At 35.1% G+C, this 15,746-nt stretch overlaps 1 long non-coding RNA gene across 1 annotated transcript in view; it reads right to left on the bottom strand.

Annotated features, from left to right (window-relative positions):
• Positions 1–1,448: 1,448 nt before the first annotated feature.
• The window catches only part of LOC134737137 (uncharacterized), a 234,591-nt gene continuing 220,293 nt past the window's right edge, over positions 1,449–15,746 (bottom strand). The window contains exon 3 of the long non-coding RNA XR_010121746.1: positions 1,449–1,551. This is a non-coding gene — a long non-coding RNA (uncharacterized lncRNA). The remainder of the gene's footprint in view (positions 1,552–15,746) is intronic.

Raw genomic sequence — 15,746 nt, 5'->3', positions numbered from 1 at the left:
ATTGATGATCTTAGCAAGTGCAATATTTTTCTGAAATACAGCAAAAATGATACTATGGTTATATTGTATTCCATGGAATGAGTACAGTATTCAGTTGATGACTATCTAGATTCTTTCAAGTTTTATTATTATAAATCAAGATGTGATGCATATCTTTGCACAGATTATTCACTAGGATTTTTCAAATTTTGAAAAATTTATCTTGCCCCAAGCTACTCTGTAGTTTTCTATGTCATGTGTCTCAAATCAGCCACCTCATAGCAAAAACACAGGGGGAAACCGCTGTCTTAAAGATCTCTCATTGCTTCTGTTATTCTTGTTCTTGACCCTGCAGGTTCTAGATTAAATCCACCAAACTGATCAATATGGGAACAAAAGTGTTTCCTTTGTCTTCTTAAGAAAACTAAAAAACAGCTTTATTTTCCCGGGATTATTTAACCTTCATACTACTGAAAGTTTATTTAAGGAAATAGACTCTCAGTGCAACAACCACACCCAAGGTAGATGTGCTGAGGTAGGGTTTTCACTGTTGTTTTACTTTTCACTTTTGGACTCTGCATGTGTTTGTTATAGTTTTCTTTTGTGTCCATTTATTGAGTTTAGAGATCTTGTTCTATAATAATTTGGTGTACACTGATCTAATGTCTGTTCACCACCTGTATCATTTGTTTATGACATTTGTCTGGATACTCTAAAGGACCCCCAAACACTGAACATTTAAGCACATGATGTTTAAAATAAGGATATTTGAAATGCTGACTGATATACTTCAGGTCCTCTGATAGCAATGTTCTTTCCTGGTTCATGACACTCTCTAATCTAGTGTTTCACCCCTTAACTTAAAGTAAGTTACTAATGCATTTTTCACTATAAACAAATTTGTTACTGCCAAATGTTGCTAATATGTGAATAAAAGTAGCATTTGTCTCCTGGTGACCCTGCAGCCTAAAATAGAAGAAGCCATCAAGGTAGCACCAGTGATTATGACTGCCAAGCACAAGACAATAAATTCAGATTTGGCTGATGGGAAATGCTTAAAAGCCCCCAATATTCAAATAGAAAAAAATTAATGAAAAAAAGAGGGGGTTGTGATGGAAATTAGAGTAAACAATAAAATATGGAGACTGGAAAAACAAGTTAAAAAGGAGGAGATGTAACTTTTAATTCAGCTCCAAAGTCCAAGAGCTTGGAAGTTGTCGCTCCCAGTTTTGCAACAAGATAAAGCTGAACAACTGAAAATCAGTGACTTTTCTTGGACCCACCAGAGAACTGAGGACTCAAGGCAAACTGCCACTCCAAAATATGGAAAACAAGTGCATCCAGAGAGCCACAACTGCTTCCCTAAGGCAGAAGCTGTTGGGACCATAAACTGGTAGAAACACTTGGATGGAAATTCTAATGCATTTCTGAAGGCTAAATATGGATTGGTATGACAGTGAGAAACTTACGGGAGCTGTTGTCTCAGGGGGTCCTCCATACTGTTGTAGGCTTCATCTGCAGGAATCTCACCAAGTTCTCAATGTGAAGTTCCAGGAAAGAGACTTCATGGTTCTGGTAGGATGATGGGGAAAGTAATCATTGTAAAATACATCAAGAGCCTTCACAGTAACAAATACCTACTCTATAGGGCAAAAGATATTACCACAGGCTTAACCCACCTAAATAGAGAGTCTTTACCCAACTCAAGCTGCCTTTCTGTCTCACATAAGGGAAGAAAAATAGTGAAAAGGGGTCAGGGCTTTTAGGAAATAGTTGCAAATACTACAGTCAGAAAAGAGTAGGAGTGGGGTAAAAAGCTATACAACTGGGGAAACTATTGTAAGAGTCACAGCCCCAAGACACAGGCTCACTGAAATGCTGAGATTTAATTGAATATTATAGAATGCTCTCTCTCCCCAGAATCTTACTATTGTACCAACATGTCCCCAGTATAATAATAGGGAATTCTAGCTAATAGAGCTGCAAGACCCAGACTCTCTAAGGAGGGGTACTTAGGGAAGGCCAAAGTCAAACAACAACACTAGAGGAATTTGAAATTTCTGGCAAACATTAAATACAACCCAAATCTTATGCATAAATTTCCATTTAACATAAATTCTCACACTAATGGCTTATTTATGTCTGGCATGTCTGGCTTTTAACATAACTGATTTTCAACAAAAAAGTCAAGAAAATCCACACTTTGCAGAAAGAAAGCAATCCCTATCACAACCAGACGCAGGCATGATATAGATGTTGGACTCACCAGAATGAGATTTAAAAGTAACTATGATTAATATGCTAAGGATTTTAATGGGAAAAGTAGACAACAAGCAAGAAAAGATGAAAAATTTAATCAGAAATGAAAATTCTAAGAAAAAATCAAAAAGAAACACTAGAAATTAAAAAATGTAACAAATGAAGAATGCCTTCAATGGGTTCACTAGTAGATACAAAAAGGTTGTGAAAAGAATTTAAAATTGAAGATAGATCAATCAAAATTTCCCAAACTGAAATACAAACAAGAGGAAGGATAAATAAAACAGAAGTGAGCCAATTTTAAAAGATGTAACATACACATAACTATAATATAGAATAAGAAAGAAAGAAAGGAACAGAAGAAATATTTGAAGGAGTGATAGCTGAGCACATTCCAAAATAATGACAGACACCAAACCATAGATCCAGGAATCTCAGAGCAGAATAAATATAACATACATTCTCTCTCTCTTTCTCTCTCTCTCTCTCTCTCACACACACACATACACACACACACACCTAGGCATTTCATATTCAAGCTACAGAAAACCAACAACAAAAAGAAAATCTTACAAGAAGCTGAGGGGAAAAGAACACTTTATCTGTAGAGAAATGAGCATAAGAATCACAAAAAATTTCTTATCAGAAACTATGCAAATAAGAAGAGTGGAGCGAAATATTTAAAGTGTTGAAAGAAAAAAATCATCAACCTAAAATTCCATATCAAGCAAAATTACCCACAAACTATTAAAATTATAATAGTAACATACTATTGGATGATTATAGCATAAGAATAAGTGAAATAAGTGACAGCAAGACCAGCCAGGAAGAATTGAGAATACTCTAAGGTACCTATCTGTACCATGAAGCAACATAGTGCTATTTGAAGGTATAATACATACTATAAACTAGGATAACCACCAAAAAGATGTTATAAAGATGTATAATTGATTTGCTAAGAGAAAAGTTCAAATGTAATCATGTAAAATTCTCAATAAAGACCAGAGAAGGCAGAAAAAGAGGGAAAAAAGCAGAAACAAAAAGTAAATGTAACAAATAGGAAAGAATAATAAACATGGTAGATATTAAATCAGCCATATCAGCAATCACATTAAGTGTGAATTGTGCAAATATGCCAATTAAAATAATTGGTAAACATGCAAATTGTCAGAGTGGATAAAAGTAACAAGACCCAGCTATGTGCTGTCAATGAGAAATCCAATTTAAATATAAAGATTCAGATGGTTTAAAAGTAAAAGAATGAATAAAGATATACCATGAAATCGCTAAACAACAACAACAAAAGCGGGAGTAGCTATATAAGTTTCAAGCAAACTCAAAACAAGGAAAATTATCAGAAATAAAGGGAAGCAATATTTAACAATAAAGGGACCAAGTTCTCTAAAAAGACGATACTCAGTGTATATGTATTTAACAACAGAACCTCAATATGTATGAGGCAAAACTGATAGACCTCAGAGGAGAAATGAACAAATCTATTATTATAGTTGGATATTTCAACACCCCTCTATCAGTAAATGATAGATCAAGTAGAAAGAAATCAGTAAGGATTTAGATGACATGACTAGCACTACCAGTCAATTTGTTCTCATTGAAATTGATAGAATATTCCATCCAATAATAAGAGAATACATATTATTTCCTAGTTCACATGAAACATTCACCAAAATAGACCAAGTTTGGGGCCATAAAAAACACATTTACAAATTTAAAAGAATATATATTATACAATGTATGCTATCAGACCACAAGATGGAATTAAACTAGAAATCAATAGCCAAAAGATAGCTGGAAAATATTCAAATATTTTAAAAATAAACACATTTCTAAATAAACCATGGGCCAAAGTAGAACTCACAAGTGAAATGAAAGAATGTTTTGAATTAAATGAAAATTAAGATACAAGTTATCAAAAATTTATAGATCATGGTAAAAGCAGTACTTAAAAATTTATAGCATTGAATGCCCATATCAGAAATAAAGAAAAAACCTAAAATCAGTAACTTAAGTTTCTGTCTGGGGACAGAGAAGAAATTAAGCCTAAAGTAAGCAGAATAAAAGAAATAATAAAAGAAATTAGAGCAGAAATCAAAACTGAATAGAAAAAATCAATGAAACCAAAACCTAGTTATTTGAAAAAAAAGCAAGAAAACTGATAAACCTCTATTTAGACTAATCAAGAAAAAAGGAGAAGACAGAAATTAACAATATTAAAAATAAAAGAGACATCATCAGTACTGAACCATGAACAATGAAGGAATAATGAAGGAATATTACAAACATCTATAAAAACAACTTTATGTCCACAATTTTGATAAATTGGATGTATTCGATAAATTTCTTTAAAGACACAAACTACCAAATATACAGAAAATAGACAACCTGAATAGCCCTATATCTATTAAAGAAATTGCATCACTAATTAATAACCTTAGAAGCACCAGGTCCAGATGGTTTCACTGATGAATTTTATCAAATATTTAGAAAAGAAATAATGCAAATTCTTCACAATCTCTTCCAGAAAACAGAAGCAGAAGGAATACTTCCTAACTCATTCTGGTAGATAATCATTATCTTAATATCAAAACCAGGTAAGCAAAAGATAAGTACAGACCGACATTTCTCATGAATATAGATGCAAAAATCTTCAAAAACTATTCACAAATTTAATTCAACAATTTATAAAGAGAAGCTTTATCCACCTAAGTGAAGAGTCTTATAGAATTTATAAGAAGAAGTAGACAACACAAGCAAGTTGGATTTATTCCAGATGTGCAAGGCTGGTGTGACATTTGAAAATCAATCAATGTAATTCACCATATCCACAGGCTAAGAAAGACAAATTATATCATTATATCAATTGATTCAGAAAACACATTTTAAAATACCCAACACCCATTCATGACAAATATTCTTATCAAACTAGAAGCAGAGGGGAACTTCCTCGGAAAAAATAAATGAATAAATAAATAAACAAAAAACCCTGCAGCTATTACCACAGGTAATGGTGTGAACAGGTTGCTTTTTCCCTAAGATTAGAAACAAGGCAAGAGTGTTCTCTCTCACCATTTCTATCAGCATTGTACTATAATTTTTAGATACTGTAATAAGACAAGAAACAGAAATAAAAGGCATAAAAATAGTAAAAGAAAAACTAAAATAGTTTTATTTTCAGATTACAATTGTCTGTGTAGAAAATCCCACCTAATCTACAAAAAGAAAAAAAAATCTCCTGGGACTAATAAGTGAATATTTCAAGATTGCAGGATATAAGGTCAATATACAAAAATTATTTACTTTCCTATAAATAATCAATGAACAATTGAAATGTAAATTCAAAAACAATTCCATTAACAATAGCACCAAAAAATTGAAATACTTAGGTATAAACATAACAAAATATGTATGGAATATGTATGAAAGAAACTACTATTGATGAAGTAAATCAATAAATTAATCAAACAAATCAAATAAGACAGTCCATCTTCATAGACTAGAAGGCTTAATATCATTAACATGCCAATTCTTCTCAAATTGACTTACAGATTCATCACAATCCCAATACAAACCAAGAAAGCTATTTTGTAGGTCTTGACAAGCTGATTCTAAAATTATTTGAAAACTCAAAAGGCCTAAAATAGCCAACACAATACTGAAGAAGAATAGAATTGGAGGACTCTACTATTAATTTCGAGACTTACTATAAAACTAGAGTAGTCAAAACAACACGGTATTAGTAAAACAATAGACAGAGAGATCAATGAAACAGAGTAGAGAGCACAGAGTCTGATATTTGGTAGATACCCAGTATTTTTAAAATAAATATATCAATGAATCCTCATTCTGTTTCCTAGGCAGGGGGTGAAAAATGTTATGTGAAATTGGATCAAGGAATACCTCTTGTGCAACTGTGGATGGACAGACTAAACCAGACCTAGTGAGTGAGGTTACCTCTGACTGAGAAATGCATCAAAGGCTGAGTCTCTAGGAGAGCCCTGGTTCCTGGTAGCCCCAAATGAACCTAAGATACTACCAATTGTACATTCAGTGTGGTAGAGATAGAAAATCAGCTCTTGTCCTGCCAGGAACTACCCACAGGCACAGGTCCTATGTATAAAATAACCTGTCATTCCCCAATATCAATCCATCTATTCTTCTTGCTGCTAGTACTATGGAATATGAGAGTGGCTCACAGGGTGCCATTAACTATTTCAGTTCTTCTGTAGTTATGGCCCTAGGCCCACTGGCCCACTGCTGCTCTTGCAGAACACAGGCACTTCTAAAAGATTCAGTAGGTTGGTGCAGACAGCAATCAGCCAGTGCTTCCAGCCAAGTGCATTGATTGATGAGTCTCAGCTCAATCAAACTGTCCACTTACCATGAAAGGTCACCAATAGGTTTATCCAAAACTGTCCAAGATCTGAACACTTGTTTCTGTATTACCACAATCCATTGAATCACAATCAGTAGTTTAGTATTTTCTATTTGTTTGATGCTCAATTTGAAGGGATATATACCATGTCTTAGTTTTCTGTAGCACACCTAAGATGAGATTAGAGCAACACTAAATAAATAATTTGACTCATATATACCCTTGACTCATCTAATCCAAATCAAATAGAAAGAATATGGGGAAAATGTAAAGGATTTTTCCCTCTCTTCCATATCCCAGTTTCCTTTCTTCTTCCCCAATGGCAGTAGAAATACTTAACCTTTCAACAGAGACAACAGAAGATCATGAATTTATGAAGGCAACTAAAATAGAATGCAATCCAACAAAATTCAAATCCAGAATATTTTAGATAGATAGATAGATAGTAGCTGGAATGGTCATATGTTAACCCACTACATTGTCTGTCTACCCTGACTCCAAGAGATTCAACATGTTATTAACTTTCAAAAGCCATTTGCACAATTTCGTCAAATACGGATATGTTGGTTTCAGATTATCTTTATAATTTTTTTGAAGAATCTTTAAAAGTCGGACATACAATTTTAGGATGAAATTCTAATGGGATATATTTTGAATGCGTTTTTCCTTGCCTACTGCTCTTCTCCCTGCCCATTCTGCTCTAGGAACACCATCTTTCTTGATGCTTTCAAAGAAATCAAGAACAATTCTGCCTTAAATTTTTACCTTTCCCTCTGCCTAGAACACTATTCCCCAGATAATACATAACTCACACCTCACTTCCTTCACTTCTCTGCTCAAATGTCATTATAAAGGTCACCTTGACCACACTATTAAAATTGCAACCTGCCACCCCAATCTTCCTTTCCGTAGCATATGTCATATTCTAATGCATTTCATGATTTGCTTACTCATTATCTTTACTGTTTGAGTCCCAATGCAAGAAAGTGAGAACCACAGGATGAACATCTTTCTTTTATTTACTGTCTTATCTGAAGCGTCTGAAATAGTATTTATCACAGAGTAGATGCTCAAAAATTATTTGTTGAATCAGCCAACAATTCAACCATTTTCTAAGAAAAACCAATCTTTGTAAATATTTTTACGAATATTAAGTAAACTAATTGTAATCTTTACAATTATTTTTGCACATGTATATGTGTGTTTTATGTCTATCTACCTATTATCTATGTATGTATGTATCTATTATGTATGCATATACTAATCACCTATCTATCTACACACCTATGTATCTATCTATAATCTTTGACTGGCAGGTACAAGCAGCTGAACCCACAATTCCTCTATTCCCCACTTGATCTCCTCCCACATCTTCTATTCCTGGGCAATGCATGTTCATCTTCATGAAGAGTAGTGCTAGCTTCACTTGCAGGTCACCCACATCATCAAAGTTGGAAGCATGTGGTATGAGAGATAAACATGATTCTAGTCTATTTTCATGTGTTCCAGTTCATCCTTCAGTTTCCAGTTTGCAGTTGCTGTTTCTCACTTTATGCCTGTCTTCATAAACTCTTTAACAAGGTCCCACAATTCCATACGGTTGAATCCTTATAATAAATCACTTAATATCTATTACTCTTAGTGGTTCTGCTTCTCAGAGAAAAAAAGAGAGATAGAGCTATCCCAACTAATGCCTAATAAGCACATGTCTTGTTAAGCATTTCCCATATATTGTATCACTTAACACCCACAGAAAATTCCTGTGGTCTGTGTGGAAGACATTTGTCCAGTATTTGTTTCTTTGGCTGTGCTTATCTATGCATGAGGGTATCATATGAATTGAAAAGACCAGACATTTACTCTTCCTTGACACATGTAGGCATGGGAGTGTAATCAAGGCTTGACTATTTGATGCTCCTGCCTGGAAATTCAGATTTGGACTGTGTGATCAAAGCAGACACAGCTTAGAGTTATACAAAGGGCCAAAGGGCCACCCTAACCCAGATGTCCCCATGTATGACTTGTGCTTCCTCCCTCAAGTGTAACATGGTTCCAGCCCATTTTCCAAGCCCAATTCACCAGACTTCTCACAAATCCTGTGAATTCTTCTTCCAATACATTTTTTTTTTTTTTTTGGCCTAAGCTTGCAACAAAAAGCCCTGACTAGTAAACAGGTATAATTTTTATCTGTATTTTACAGATGAGGAAAATTAAAGCTCAGAGAAGTGACAGGCAGTTCTGTCTAGATTCAAAGCTGGTGATTTTCACCAATATTCTATGACATTTCCTTTATTTACTTATTTATTGTTTGATTCTTTTTGTCACTAGACTTATTTTTTATTGGCTCTATATTGAAAAGCAAAGTGTCAATACAAAAAGCTACATGTAAATACAATAATTGACAACTTTCCCCTGTAAATATTTGGAAACGAGTATTCCCTGACATTAAATATTCTCAATACTTCTGATCTGGTTTAAATTTGTTGATGACAATTATGTTATGTCATATTGAACACATCTATAAATTTGGATTTTACAACATAGAAAATAAGACAAATCAGCCAACTATATCTATGACAAATTAGTCCTCAGTTCTTAATACAGCTTTTCAAAAACTATGACCAGCTTCTGCTGTACCACATAGGAGTGAGCACACTGCCAGAAAAAGACTCTGCTTGTGCTCACTCGTGCTCGCTCTCTCTCTCTCTCCCTCCCTCCCTTCCTCTATTTGTAGCCCTAGATAGAACTGAGTGATTTGGGGTCACAGGTGGTGTGTTTATCTCCAATCCCTGCATAAGGTCGTGGCTTAGGAAAGGAAGAAAGAGGACCAACTGAACATGTGGATGGTGCTGAAGTACACAATTTGTCCTCAGACCACAGCTTATCATGTAAGAACGATGAGCTCCTGGCAATGGATTCAGTGCCGCTTATGAAGAGCAGGAAGGATTTGACCAAGACGGCCTTTATCAGAAGGAGGAAGAAGAAAAAATTCACTGATAATATACCCAAATTGCTATTATGTAGGCTAAAATCTGTTAAAGGAAGTAAAATAGTGTTACAAAATCTGTTGAAGGAAGTACACATTCGTTTTCAAAACAATAATGCAGAAAAATATCTGGAGAAATATTTAGATCTGATATATCTTATGCTAAATTTACAAACAATGATTTAGACCATACAACAAGTCTTAATACATTTACAAGTATTGAAATCATGCAAAGTACGTTCTCTGACCATAGTGGAGTTGAGTTAGAAATCAACAACAGAAGGAAATCTGGGAATCCATAAATATTTGGAAACTAAGCAACATATTTTTAAATAACCCATAGGACAAAAAAATCATGTGGAAAATTAGAAAGTGTTTTGATCTTTCTGAAAATAAATTTGAGAATAAAATGAAATATTAATGAAATAACCATAAACAATAGCTAACATGTTTTCTGTGTTTACTGTATGTCTAGCGTTTTATGCACACTTTTTCCTTTAATTCTTCCAGCAGCCCAATGAGGTAGATACCATCATTAGCCTCATTCAAAAGATGTAGACAGTGAAATTTAGAAAGGCTGCATGCCTAGAAAGTGGTGGAGTAAGATCTCAACTCCGGCGTGTCTGACACTGAAATCCTGTGTTCAATCACTAAACTACGCTGCCAACACAAGATGAATCTGACCTATGGTTATTGCTTAATATTGCTGAAAACCTAGTAATCGAAAATACATAGTATAAAAAGGAGTGGCATTTTGTTTCAAGAAGACCCCCTTGGGTTTGGAATTCCACGTTCCTGAGCACAGAGGCTATACTGAAGAGCTTTTAGGTGAGGATGAGGGGAAACAGGCAGTTTATGGATGTGTGTTACCTATCACCCAGGTAGATGGAAAATGTGTGTTTTGCTAAGATTTATATGAAAATTCTCACAAAGGTAAGATATGAAAACATTTACTGAATAACTACTGCCCTTGAAACATAAATATGAATAAGATATTCTGTGTCCTTAAGATACTGACAATTTTCTAGAATTAGATGATAAAGACAGAATTACTAATGATTTAAGTAGGGTTCCCCATGAAACAGATTTGGGGATATAGATTAGTGTGCAGGAAGTTTATTGTGATGTGCTCCAGGAACACTACTCGTGAGAGAATACAGGTATTTTTCATTCATTCCTCATACCCAATTTTTACATCTCAGTAAAATTTTGTGTTCAGAAATTTCACACAGAATCAACATGAACAATCACCTATGCAACTGGTCATTTTTTCTACATCATAAAAGTCAGAAAACCAATGAAAAGGAACTCAACTTGTGAGCACCAAGCAAGCGGTATTTTATCTCATTCAAAGAATTTATAAAAATACTACTACCAAAAAGTTACATGTAGCAACAAAAATACATTTTTGAATGCCATGTTATAATAGGTTAAACTAGTATCCATCCAGTATACTTTTCCATCTTTGGAGCTCTCCTTTGGAAAATGTGGTCTGAGAGACGAAGGTTTTATGAAGCTCAGTTTCAACAGTACTGATAAAAGAAATTTGTTATGGCTAAGACAGACTATGGAAGGAAAGAATCTGGTGACAGGCCTAGAAATTCATACTTCAACTGAATTTTCATACTATTTACGCGACAAATGGAGATTAAATATATGCAAAACTAAATGTAAAATTCTCAAATTTTGTGATTTTCAACACCCTTTGCTGATGAATGCCAAATCAATCATCTGTAGCCACAACTTCTTCTCTAAGTTCCAGATGTGTATATCCAGCTGACTATTATATATTCCCACTTGAATGTTCCATAAATCCTTGGAGCTCATTGAGTTTAAAGATGCTGATCACATTATCTTCATCTCCAAACCTGACCTTCCTATAAGATTTCCTATTTCTATGAATGGTACCACCACATACCAAAGCCAAAAACTTGCTCTATTTTCCACATTCTCAACAACACTTACAGATTTGACATCCTTGTTATGATCTCTCATTGAATTCTATGCTCTTTATTCCGACTGCTACTACTTTTATTCAAGCCCTTATTTTCCACATCGATATTGTCATTCATAACTGCAACAATCTCCTGACTGCTCTTCCTGCTTTATTTCTAGTCCTTCTCCAGTTTTTTTTTTTCATCACAGTGAGATTTTACACTAAAAACTGATGCTACAACTTCTTCAGTGGCTTCCATTGCTCAATGAACTCAAGTTCACATTCTTTGGAAATTGCCCCAAAGCTAGTTATCCTGGCCCCTTCCTTCTGCCTTTTCAGCCACATCTGCTACTCCTCCACCTTATGATATACACTGCAGCTATTCTGATATGTAAATGTTCCCGGTAATAGCTTGTCTCAAATGTTTGTCCCTTTGAATGGAACATACTTCATCCTCTTCTTTTACCAGGATAGTTTGGGTTTGTCCTTCAATCCTGGCTTACAACTTAAATGGCAACTGGCAACGAAGACTAGACTAAGAAATGTCATGTACAGACCTCCAGCCTCATCAATAGTACAGTGAAATTGCTATTTCCACTTTGGCTTCTTTTAAATCTATTCAATCCCCTCCACCTCTGAGACAGAAAACATAATCTCAACAAAGTTGAGTTTCTAAAAAAGAGAGAAATAACTGTTCATCCCAAATAGTTTCTATTTTCTGCTCTGCAAGAATGACGAACCAGGGAATTACAAAGGGCTTTTCTCTCTACTTGAAATAATATAGGAGAGAAAATTACAGAGAACATTGTATCTCAAAAAATTATCCTCCATGGTGACACTAAGGCAAAGTAGAAAAGTAGAGTGAACATGGGATTTGGTAAAAGAAACTGTAATGAACACCTTTGAAGTGTCTACATAGCCCAAAAGCCAACACCTTCTTCCTTTCTCTGTGAACTACTCCCAACATCACCTCAGGAGTAGGATTCCAGTGGTTGTGTTTGTAGGGCATGACCTCATCTCTTGGCCACACTGATTACTCCAGATGTGAGAATTTTACCTAGGTTGAACCAGTTGAGATTTTTTCTCTAAGAATTTGCAATTGAGACTAAGACTTAACCTGGAATACAAGAACTCAGGAGTTGTGTGGAAGCTGTGCTTTCCACTGTAAACCTGAAAAGCAGAGACAATTGGTACACAGAAATAAATATAGAAAAAGCAGCAGAAACACACACATGGGGGAGGGGAGGGAAGGGAAGAGAAAACACTGTGTTTACTATTGCCATTCAGCTTTTATGTTTTCTTAAGACCTGCACTACTTACACGACCTTAGGTTCTATATATTTATAGTAACACCTCTAACTTTTGTTTATGTTACTTGCAAACAAAAGAATTCTAAGTAATACATAAAGAATTAGCCATATTTCCAGAACTTCACCCTATGAGCCTTAACTTTATTCATTTCTCCAAGTGTACTTGTTGAGTGTCTTCCAAGTGCTGGACATTGTGCTGGTCACTGGGGTACAAAGGTAAGCTCATCATGGTCCTTGGACAAACCTCTAAATCCGAGCCTCAGTATCCTCTTTTATTTAATAAGGAGAGTAGTCACAATGGTAATATCAGACTCAGGGCAAGGTTCAAAATGAGATCATATTTATGAAAGAACTTTGTAAGCCTTAAGAGCCAAATAAATGTTATTTTACATTCATTATGATACAATTTTGGTTTTATGGCTTTTCATCACTTTTGTAATCTCTAGGATACGAGTGTTTCCAGTTTGACTTTTATCTTCAAAACCTGCCCTTACTAATAAGTCATGTGACTAGAAAATTTCCAGGTCGGTTGGCTCAGAGTCATAAAGCTACTTTATTGTAGGTTTGAGGAAGTCTTCATGGGTACCGAACACAAAGATCATCAGGGTAACGCACAGAAGAAAGTTACAAACTCAGCTTCACTCAGTTTAATATAAACCTTGCAAGAGGTCCCTCTGCTTTCCATATTTCTGTCTGGTTACCTTCCACCCCTTTAAGGCCAAATGAGATGTCTAGATTTTCTTCTTCACCTCACTGACTTTGACTTCTAGCCCAATTTACAGATTTATGCATGGTGTGTGGGTGGGTGGGTGTGTGTGTGCGTGTGCGTGTGTGTGTGTGTGTTGGGCTGGCCAAGTTCTCCTCATCAATAATGAAGCAGGTAACCCCTTCTTGTCTTCCAGATCCTATTCCTTGTTCAAATCCAAAGCCACGTCGGCAGTGAGTAACAAGATTATCTGAGAGCAGTTGTCCTCACCTGCTGTAGAAATCTGACCACTCAGACACCAAAACTTTCCCAAATATTTCTTTTCCTCTTCTTTAAGTATAATTTTTAGGATACATGGAACTTAGGGTAATCTCTTTCATAAATTTTCTAGCGCTGTCATTTCATTTACACACCATTTTCTTATTTAATTGGTGAAAAAGAAAGCATAGGATTTTACTTATGGCAGGTGATAGCTTGTATTTAGCAAAAGCAGAGTCAAGGTTCTAGTCCAGTTCTATAGCTGTTCCATAATTGGTTAATGAAGAGTTCAAAGGGCTCATTGAAGCAAGGTTTATTAAGGAAGTCACTAGAGATTCCTGACTCTAAGGGCAATGGACACGTCCGAATCTCTGTAAAATGTAACTAAACAGTACTTGCATAGTATTATTACCAATATACATTCCATTCTGCATGTCAGTTCTTCAAATACCACCGTGTAAATTAACAGTAATCAAAAGCAAATCAAATAGGCATTTCTTTTACTAGACAGCTAAACAATGTACTTACTAATGACCTCGTTCTTTTCTAAGAAGGTTGTAGATCTTCTCTTTTCTTTCAAGTCTTATGACTTTTATCTGTGGATTACTTTTTAGTCATAGCATTCATGAAAAATATATAGAAGACTCCAAGAGATTTCAGATTACTAATCAACACACATAATTCATCACTAAGTACTAACCTAGCCTACCTTTTTAATGTACAACTTAGTTAAAATGAGAAGAACTATAGTATATATTAATTTTAAAGGGTTATTGCATCTCCAGAGGAGAATGGTTGTACACAGTTTATTAACAGTAGGTTGCAGATTTCTAAATGGTGTGTTACTGATTCTAAAACAATCTGACAGTAACCGTTGTCTTGCAATGCTTAAAGCAATGTACATTAACAGATGAATTCTTTTTTTTCTAGTATGGTTAAACAGTACAAATGTAAACACTGAGAATTCCCGTCTGATACAAAGCAAATATCACACTGGTTCTCCACATGGATCTTTGATGTGCAGGGAAAATTTAAGTGCTGCAATGTAACACCCAAGCTTGCTTTCTGGAGAATATATCAGAAGTCAGGGTAAGCACAGTGTCTAGTGAAAACTTCTCTCATCCCATTTACTCTGAAAGCATACAATCCCACTGGTTTGTATGGCACTGGGGAGATCTTTTAAGGCAAGAAACTGGTAAACCGCTTTCAAATAAAAATGATTCTGCAACATTTGACCCTTGTTCTCCAGTTATTATATGTGGATATCAATAATGCAACTCAGAATCTCGGTCCTAGGCCCAGAGAGAACATTCAGCAGAGTCATTTTTTTTTCCCATATATGGCTTTCTATTGAGTCTTAATCTCCAGGAACCTCCTCTGCCGTTGGTCCTGTTAGAGCCCTGGGTACCCTGAAATGCCTTCAGCACTGCCCACGAGAGCAGAAGAAGCTGAGCTGGAGCAATGCTTGGCTCCTCAATGCTCTTCAAGTAAGAAACGCCCACTTTTATAAGTTTTCTGTATTTGTAGGTGTTTTGGCTTTGTTTTGTTTGTTTTTGTTGCAAGAATGATTCCTCTGTCAAGCAAGTTTGAAACCTGCTGCTCTAAATAAAATAGCTGATAGACCCAGTCTATCAGACCCAATATATGGCTCAGTTAACTGGAGCTTCCAAGGATGTGACCAGGAAAGAAAGCACCATTAACTTCTGCTCACTACGTACTGCATCATTTACTCATCAATACGTCTCTGAAACTTGAATTCTCCATGTTTGTAGCACTTTCTTTTTGTGACTTTAGTCTATCTAAGTATGTTTTGAAAATGTTGCAGAGAGTAGAACCATCTTTCCACATATAAAAAAATACGGTGAAGAACATTTTAACATAATGTTTTGTGTTTTATACCCCTACCAATTTTTCAAAAA

The sequence above is a fragment of the Symphalangus syndactylus genome, chromosome 7, assembly GCF_028878055.3.
Source record: "Symphalangus syndactylus isolate Jambi chromosome 7, NHGRI_mSymSyn1-v2.1_pri, whole genome shotgun sequence".
In the NCBI taxonomy this organism is placed as follows: Eukaryota; Metazoa; Chordata; class Mammalia; order Primates; family Hylobatidae; genus Symphalangus; species Symphalangus syndactylus.
Note: the sequence above shows the minus strand (reverse complement) of the source record. Positions and strands in the feature narration are given on the sequence as shown.